We start from the raw sequence: 10,323 nt of genomic DNA on the forward strand, positions 1-10,323 counted from the left end.
ATCGGGCTCTGGGCTGATGGCTCAGAGCCTGGAGCCTGTTTCCAATTCTGTGTCTCCCTCTCTCTCTGCCTCTCCCCCGTTCATGCTCTGTCTCTCTCTGTCCCAAAAATAAATAAAAAACGTTGAAAAAAAATTAAAAAAAAAAAAAAAGGAAATACAGAATCCCAGGCCCTACTTCAGACCAGTGGAATTAGTTTCTGCTTCTAACAAGATCTCCAAGTGATCTGGATGCACATTGAAGTCTGAGACTGATTCTTTGTGGTGGTTAAGTGTACAGTCTGGATTTATAGCATCTGAGTTAGAATCCCTGATTCTCCACTTAAACCACCAGTGTGACTCCAGGAACCTTCTTTAACCTCTACTCATTCTTCTGTGAAATTTCAGACAATAAGACTGTTTACATCAGAGGATTATTATGAGGATGAAATGAGAGAACCCATTGTTTTAGGGACTCCAAGAGACCATGCACACAACATATTATGAACAATGCCTACCACATAGCAAGGGTTCAATACCTGTTACCTTCAGACCCACCCCTGTGATTCATCCTAATGGGATTTAACATGGGAGAATACTGGGAGCCATAACACATTGATATGCTCTGGGGACTCCATTTCTTTAGGAATATCCTCCATTTCATACCTATATACTGTCATGAATCTTTCCTCCAGCCAACTCCCTGCCAGCCATCCCCCAACCCCCACCTCCAGCACACCTCCCACATTTTGTTTGGAAGGGGGCAGTTTCCATGTCAGGGCTGCCTGTAGGGGCAGGCACAAGACCCTTCAAGAACTTGAGTCAGCATCTGCTCCCCTATTTAGCTACAATCTCACCCACCCCAGCTCCCACCAGGATCCTGAATGCTGTTCAGGAAAATTACTATCAATAGAGCAGTGGGACAGCCGTACCACCCAGAGTTCTGAAGCAAAGCCACCCTGAAAGCTTTGTACCGTCAGGAAGGTCTGGAGGCTAAACTGGTTTGTGATGAGACAAGGACATAATGGGATGAAGCAGGCTGCCTACTGCTCTGTTGACCTTTATTTATCGCACAGACGTTTTGTATAAAGACACGCACAGTACTAGAATGAAGTCAGTGTACCAGGTAAAGGCCAATCCACATTGTTCTACTCATGCAAGATTGCCCTTTCTTTAACTACCAGACAGAGGTTTATAGGAAGAGACCCACTTTTATCCATAAGCCCAGATACAACAGATCCATTAAGTAGTGTAACTAGGGCCGGCTCCTCATCTGGCCCCCAGAACCCCACCCAGGAGAGAGGAGGGGAACATGCCTGGGAACATCCCCCACCCCTCTAACCAGAGGGAACCACATCTCAAATTTTTAAGGTTCATTTTCTAGTAAGAGCATGTACTGAGGACTCCAAAATTAGAATTTCTGAGCATACTCTATGCATTTTGGTATTTTATTTTCCCTTCCTTTCCTATTTCCTTCCCACAGATTGTAGGAAAGAGAGCAGAGATTACAGGGTTAAGGTGTGAAATCAGCTGCCATCAATAAAAACAGAAACAGACTTCATTAAGCAGTTAACCATCTGCTAACCAGAGCACCACCTGGAAATATGACACTTGAGAACTGACAAATAGTCTATGTTTTTAAGCAGGTGAGATCCAGCTGTGTCAGGGACTTCTCCCCCATGTCACAAACCACTCTATTATGGACCTGTTGCCACAGGGGCTGCAGACCCAAATGCAAGTCCTCCTGTTCTCCACACTCCTCCTCAGCCTCCCCTTCCCTCTGGGCAGTCTCTGTTTATGACTCCACAAACACACTGAAAACATAAACAATGAGTGGGCGGAATCAATCGCTGCTATGGAAGGTCCACTGGAGGTTTATACTTCAGACCTCCCCCATCCCTGGGCTCTTTTGGGAAATGTGGGCAACCTCTTAGCTTCCAGGTGTGGACTTGTCATTAGTGGTCACACACATTTATAGCAGCGATAGGATGTAACAGGAAGAAACAGGCTTCCTGCTGTTCTCCTGACATTTATTCCCCCCGAAGTGGGGTGCTTGTTTATTTCAATGTAAAACAGCTGTCACATAAACAAAGCCTGCAATAAAGAAGAAAAACAAGAAGGAAGTGTCTAAGGGAGGAGGAAAAGGACTATGATTGAAAAATTTACTAGGTGAACAACATTCACACACCCCCATACACACACACAGGTAGAGAATTCTAGTTATGAAACATTTAATTTGGTAAATTCTAGTAATAAAAGATATGAATCATATACAGGGTTGGGCTTTGGCTTTCCCGACTAAAACTGGAGCTGGCAAAAAGTGCTGTGTTGACAGCTTCACAGGTAGAAATACGCAAAAAAGCAGCTGGCTTGGGGGTCTCAGCACACTTCTGCAAACTGAATCACTGGTCAGGACTTATCATGGGTGTGCTGACATCTCCATTTTCCAGTTGTGAAAACTCTGGGTGCCACTTCAACCTTGGCAAGGCCACAGGGAGCCAAACAGAAGGCTTCTTCTTCTTCTTTTTTTTTTTTTTTTTAATATTCATGTATTTATTTTGAGAGAGAGAGAGAGAAAGTGTGAGCAGGGGAGGGGCAGAGACAGAGGGAGAGAGAGAATCCCAAGCAGGCTCTGTGGGTGCAGAGCCCAATGCAGGGCTCCTTCTCACAAACTGTGAGATCATGACCTGAGCCAAAATCAAGAGTCAGATGCTTAAGTGACTGAGCCACCCAGGAGCCTGCAAACAGAAAGCTTCTAACAACATTTTCTATTTACTGTTCTGTGTTCCAGGAAATGCCAGAAAACCCAGTAGATTCTGGATGCAAATAGAGATGGTGTGGGTCACTGTTGGCTTCCGTGAGCACTCTCCTCCCTGGCACAGAGCCTGGAAAGACCAGGTTGGACATAAACCAACCATTAAAGCCAAGTCAACCTTCCTGGTCTTGAACATCTTCTACCATTCCTCACCTCTAGCGCTCATCAGTATCACCGGCAGGGCTTGTTAAACACTAATTGCTAATACCCCTCCTACCCCCTGAGTTTATGATTCAGTACATCTGGAAGGGAGAGAGTGGGGAGGATTGGAAGTCTGCATTTCTAACAAGTTCCCCAGTGATGCAGATGCTGGTGGTCCAAGAATTGTGCTTTAAGAACATTTATAAAAGGGAAACTCAAGAGGTTGAGGTTATGCCCTGAAAGTCTGCCTATGTCTTTAGTTTTTAAGCCTGAACTGCCTTCAGTATCCTGGGAAAAACTGTTCACATTGAAACAGTCCCTCAGGCCTAGAGATGACAGGAATAGGCCTGTTCCTTAAAAGAAAGGCTGAAACGGCTTGGATGTGCCTGTAATGTAGCACACCTCCCTGGAATATCAAGTCTCATGGAGCCAGATTCTTCCATTTCCTGTACAGACCTGCAGGGAAACACGGATCCTGAGACTCTGTGAAATTGCTTCCCCATACTTCTTACCTGAGTGGTAAGATTTTTATTAAGGATCCTTTCTCCTTCTTTCATAACCGGTATTGCTCAAATTATTTACAGACAAAGATCAAGGGACACTGAGGAATATAGTTGAATGAGTATAAAATATTCTTGTCCTTCTTGAACATATCCCCACACACCTCTGAGGCAGATTGCCAAAACTGTAGAATGTTCAATGAAACAATTTCATATCATGGATCCACATCACCCCTGAATTTAACTGCCACTCTAATTTATCTGAAACCTCATATTGCTGATAGGAACCTCCCCTTTTTTCCTCATTACCAGAAGCACTGACCACAGTGACCACACTCCACCAGCCTCAAACTTCAAAGTTTCCTTCAGATGTGGGTATTTGCTTGCTAGCTCAGGGATTCACTCCCACATGTCAGCCTTGAAGCATGTGTTTCATCAAAATTATAAATTACAACCTATCATGGAGCTTTGAGTTTAAAAGTGAAATCACTACATGATAAGGGTGGGCTGGCCGGGCTGACTCACATTCCAGGTGCCAAGGGTGCTGGGCCCTGGGATCTTGCTCATATCATTGAGTCCTTCCAGGCCCCTCCTTCTGTATCTGTGCTCTGACAGTTCCCTTGACTGGCCGGAAGGTCACTGTCTTGCAAAGCAGTGGATTCCGTTGTTGGTCACCTCAATCCAAAGTCAAAAAGTTCATTTGCAATTTATGCCAACTGTGACGCTCTTTATCCACTACTCACTGTCTCTAGTTGTGCCCTCTGGAAGAACACAGAAGAGCCTCGTCCCTCTTCACATAGCTTCCATGTCCCCTTAAAGTCTTCTCTTTTGGTAGTATATCTGGAGTTCCCATAACAGACTACCCAAAAACCTACTACAGCACTTGGCAAATAGGAGATATTCAACAAATGTGAGTTAAATAAATGAGTAAGTGAATGGATGGGTAAATGCTTGGGTGGACACAGGTCCAACCTTCCCACCCTCTCAGGTCAGTCAGCAATCCTCTTTAAGTGAGGTGCCCAGACCTGGGCTAAGTACAGTTGACTTTTGACAGTCACCAAGTTGACCCTTGCAGTTTTAACTATTCGTGATGACTGTAAAGGCACATACCTTATAGTAATTTGTCCTTTGGTAATGGCAAAAAAAAAAAAAAATCTGGATTGATGCTACCAGGTTGATATGACATTTACATCATTTAAATCATTTAGCTCGTGATTGTGCCTAGCTGATACTCCAGTATTCAAATCTCAGTGTGACTTTTATTATGCATGTGTTTTAAAGTGCAAATGATATCCTATCATGGCTTCAGTAATTCTGGGAACCTGCAAGGATATTAGGTCATATTCCTCTCAAATTATAAAGGTGAAAGTTTTCCGAATGAATTACCAAGGAATTCCAGGAGCTGATGGTTTCTCATTATCTGGTCTCTGACAACTGTGGAACTGAGCTCTCCTTCAGCCTTCTTTTCTTAGCTGGGCCATACCATCAGATCACACAGGGATTTTTCATATGAACTGTTATTGGCATGCTCTCCCTTTTCCTTTGTATATCCCTATTACATTTCAAAAAGGGAGACTCATCTGGGGCACCTGGCTGGTTCAGTCGGTGGAGCATGTGACTCTGGATCTCAGGGTTGTGAGTTCGAGCCTCATGTTGGATGTAGAGAGTAATTAAAAAATAAAATCTTTAAAAATAAGAGACTCATCTGTCCAAAAGAGAGAGAGACTGGCCACTCCACTGGCCACAGAAGAAGATGGCACCTAAGTGGATGCTTCCGCTCAATTTTGTGTGTCAAGAAACTTCATCAGGTCAGAGCAGCCATTGCTGTTGAGGCTCTGGGGCCTGATTCACACAAATCTAACTCTTCAAAGATTGATACAATAACCTAAAATGCCTTTTTAAAATTTTTAATGAGATCTACAGTGCTATAGGGATAACAATACTTGTGTCTAATATGAAAGGGATCTCTTGTAAAAACCTAGGGAAGCTTAATTAGTAATTATTAGTAATTGAAAGTTTGCTCGATTGAGCACAGAATCTAAACCAAGGGAACTGAATGCTGCTTGACTCCTATAAAATATTCCTCCCCAGTATTAAACTATGCATGTCTACTAAATACTTCCTTTCTCCCTTGGTCTGAGTAAATATTGACAAATCTTTGCTCTCCAGTTTCTCTTTAGCGAGACTTGAAGCAGACTACTCACCTCCTATAAATCTATTCTTTCTCTAAACAGAAGGAAATACAATGGCTTAGCCTATAATTCTCTGAAGTTAGATTCCAGGCTGGAAAATATTCTCCCACTTTCATGATTGTAGCAGAAGGTTTTCCAGTTCTACATCAGCTACACATTTAGAAACTATCTCTTAAGTGGATGACCATTCATCTATGTTGGTTTTCCAATTATTTAATAATTTGAATAGGTAATGCATGCACATGGTAAGATTTTTTCTCTAAAGATAGCCAAAAAGAACCTATGGTAAAAAGTTCTCTCACACTCCTTGATTCCCATCCCCACTGTTAGCAGTCTTTTGCATATTCATTCAAAGAAAATCTATACATACTCTCTTCTTCTGTATCACACAAATAGTACCATATGTGTTGTTTTGTTCCTTGTTATAGAATTACATTATTCCTTTTAACAGCTGCGTAGAATTCTGTCATGTGGATGTATCATGTTTAAATAGTCCCAATAACAACATACATGTAGATTTCACTCTTTGCCATTACAAACAATACTGTAATAAATGGGACTTCTATTAAATGTGTTAAATTTAAATAAGCATAGATTTATTAAATAATAAACTTTTGACATTTCACACCTGTGTGAGTATATCTCTGGATGTATTTCTAAATGTGAAATTACATTTTCATTTTACTTAGTATTGTCTTACATATCCCCATAGCATTGTACAATTTATATTCCTACCAGCAAATTATGAGGGTGCCAATTCCCACACACTCAGGAGTGAATTCATTAGTTATCAATTGCTGTGTAACAAATTACCACAATACCTAATGGCTTAAAAGAACATGTATTGTTTCACAGTGTCTATGAGACAGAAATGTAAGAAGAGCCTAGCTTAGTGGTTCTGCCTTGCTGCCACTCACAGCATTGTTGCCAATGCTGCAGTCATCCAAAGGCTTAATGGGGCCTAGTGATCCAGTTCCAAAATATCTCATTCAATGAATACGGACAGAAAGCCTTGGTTCCTTGCTGACTGCTTGGCAGGATGCCTCAGTTTCTGCCATGTCACCTTCTCCATTGGGCTCCTTGAGTGTCTTCATGACACAGCAATTGGCTTTCCCCAGAGCAAGGACCCAAGAAAGAGAAAGCAAGTAGGAAACAGCCAAGCCTTTCATGACCTTTCATGACTTAGTCTCAGAAGTCTCAAACCATCATGTCTACTGTGTTTTGTTCATTACAAGCGAGTCACTAACACCAGCTGACATCGGGCTTTCCTCAGAGGGAGGAAAATTAAGTTCCCTCTCTATAGGGGAAAGAGTATCAAAGAATTTGTGGTTATATTTTAAAATCAACAGAGTAAATTATCAAGCTTTGTTTTTTGTTTTGTTTTGTTTTTCTTTGTTTTGCCAATCTGATAGGTGGAAATGGTATCTACTGTGATTTTAGTGTGCATTTACTTATTATGAGACTGAGTCTTTTCCAACAGCTTCATTGAAGTATTATTGATATACAAAGGACTGCATATATTTAATGTGTACAATGTGAGGAGTTTGGACATCTGCAGACACTCCTGGTCGTATGCACACACTCAGGATCCCATCACCATCATCGAGGTAATAGACACATCCAACCCTGTCCAAGACAAACAAAATTATCACATCTTAACTAGAGTAACTACAAAAAAAAAAAAAAAAAAGGGAAAAGGCCCAAGTGGATAAAATCAGAAATGAAAGTGAAGACATTACCACTGACACCCGAGAAATTAAACGGATCATCAGAGACTGCTGTGAACAGCTATATACCGACATACTGGACAACCTGGAAGAAATGGATAAATTCCTGGATACACACAATATATCCAGACTGAATCAAGAAGAACTAAAGAATCTGAACACACTGATAATGAGGGAAGAGATTGAGTCAGCAATTAAAAACCTCCATGCAAACAGAAGCCCAGAACCAGGTGGTTTCGCTACTGAAATCTGACTTGTTTAAAAATCATTCATCTATCCTTTCTGCAAACCTTCTGTCCATGACCTTTGTTGAATTTTCTATTGGGGTGCTGGTGTTTGTCTGTGGATATCCATTGCAAATATTTTTCCTGTTTTTTGATTTCCTTTGTGCTGGGAATTTTTTTTTTTCTGGCATGCCAACATCTTTTATGGAATTAAATTGTTCAAATGTCTCTAATTTGGAATGTCTTAGAAAGATCTGCCCTCTGAGTTTATTATTTTTGAAATCCACTAGGCTTTCTTCTGTACTTTTATGACTTAACTTCTTTTACATCCAAATCTTTGATTCATCTAAAACCTATTTTGATAAGATGTCATGTAGGGAACCACACTTATTTATTATTTTTTTTCAGAGGCTGACTACCTATTTTCACCAATATCATTTATTGAATACTTGTTATTTTCTCTGTGTATCACTCAGTGTCCTGCCAGGAAATCCAAAAGCACCCTGGAGATTTCAAGCAGAGGGAAATTTAATGCAATGAATTAGTGACAAAGACATTGATGGCCTGAAGAAGCAAAGGGAAAAGGGATATTACTCAGGGGTCATGAAGCCACCAGTGCCCTGGACTGGAAACCACAGGTCGATGTTTGCTGCTGAACTGCGGGCAACCCAGTCATCTGCGTTTTTGTAATCTCACTGCAAACACTGAGCAGGAATCCAGAAACTTTAAGGATGTTTTTGAAACCGCTACCACTCTCACTGATGCTGGGGAAGCCCAAATTGCCTGCCATTGATGGTATTACCACAACCAGAAGAGGCACTAGAAGCACAAAATTGGTTTCTTCTTACTCTTGCCTCTTCATCCCGACCAATGCCACCCATTCACAGAACTGAACCAAGGGAAGATGATGAGGGAGTCTGCAAATGTTGGGTACTGACTTCCAGCACATGAGAGCAAGGAAGGTTAAGAATGGAGCTAAGTGCTAACACTCAGCCCACCACTGACTGGAAAAGCCATGTTTATCACACAATAAACCCCATGTGTGGAGGGTCTATTTCTAGACTCTCTATTTTTTTTTTCCATTAGCCTGTTTAAGATTCAGTGTCAGTTTTGAATATTGTTTCCATATCTGGCAGAAACGGTCTCCTCCTATTGTTTTTGTTTTTCAGAATTTTCATAGCAGGGCCCCTGGGTGGCTCAGTCTGTTAAGTGTCAGACTTCCGCTCAGGTCATGCTCTCCCTGTTGCTGATTTGGAGCCCCACATAGGGCTTGCTACTATCTGCACAGAGCCCTCTTCCCATCCTCTGTCCTCCTCTCTCTGCCCCTTCCCCACTTGCATATTTTCTCTCTCTTTCTCTCTCCCCAAAATAAATAAATAAACATTAATAAATATTAATTCACATGTGCAAACATGTGAGAGAGACAGAGCGTGAGAGGGAGGGGGGCAGAGAGAGAGAGGGAGACACAGAATCTGATGCAGGCTCCAGGCTCCCAGCCATCAGCACAGCGCCTGATCTGGGGCTTGAACTTGTGAACCCCGAGATCATGACTTGAGCTGAAATCAGAGGCTTAACTGACTGAGCCCCCCCCCAGCACCCCAATAAATAAACATTTTTTTTAATTTTTAAAAGAAAAGAATTTTCCTGGCTTTCCTGGATTGTTTATTTTTCTATATAAATTTTAGAATTAGCTTGCCTATTTCCAAAAAAAACCTCCGATTTATATTTTATTGGAAGTGTATTACAATTTTAGGACATCTTAGGGAGAATTAATACCTTTATGGTGATAAAATTCCCTATCTATTCATTCAATACATGGTTCATTTGCTCAAATGTCCTACTGTGATCTTCACTAGTATTGAAAGTTTTCTTTCTATAGATCTTGTACATTTCTTGTTAAGGCTATTTCTAAGTGTTTTGTATATTTTGTGTTTGTTGTTGGGGTCTCTTGTTCTGACTGATTATAGTTTGCACATGTGAAAGCTAGTGGTTTCCATATGTGATCTTTGTTCAGTTATCTTTGTTCAGAATTCCCTGAGAGTAACAGAATTTCAATGTACTCTCCCTTGGATATTTGAGGCAAATACTTAGGTTATCTGCTAATAACTATAATAACTGTAATTTTATGTCCTCTATTTCGAGTTTTAAACCACTCATTTCTTTCTCTTTTCTAATTGTGCTGAAGAATACCCCCAGACCATGGGAAATAACACAAGTGGCAGTGTCTTCTTTGTTTCTGATTCCAATAGGAATGCTTCCACTCTGTCTGTTATGCATAACACTGGGTTTTGCATAATAGAGAATCTGTTGATTCCCATTTTGTTAAACTCTTTTTTTAAAAAGTGGAGAATGGATGTTGAGTTTTCTCAAAAGCCTTTACAGCACTCATAGAAATAAATAAACATACGATTTTTCTATTTATATCAATTAATGTGAAATACTTTAATAAATATATAAATAATGAAAACAGACTTGGATTTATATAATAAATTCCTTTGACCACATAATATTAATCTTTTAACATGCTGTCTGTTTGCATGTATTTTATTGGGGGTTGTTGCATTGATTGTCATGAGTAAGGGTGGTCTGTGGGTCTGTCTGTATGTGTGGTACATGTGTGCTCTCTGTCCTCATGCATTTTAAGTTGAATTTTACTAGCTTCCCTCTCAGATAGTGACCATGTTGCCAGTTTCCTCAGGGGTTCCCTACACTGGCCTCCTATATGCCCATTACAAAGAAACTGATCTC

This window comes from Herpailurus yagouaroundi, unplaced genomic scaffold, assembly GCF_014898765.1.
Source record: "Herpailurus yagouaroundi ecotype Mexico unplaced genomic scaffold, PumYag 29, whole genome shotgun sequence".
Taxonomy (NCBI): Eukaryota; Metazoa; Chordata; class Mammalia; order Carnivora; family Felidae; genus Herpailurus; species Herpailurus yagouaroundi.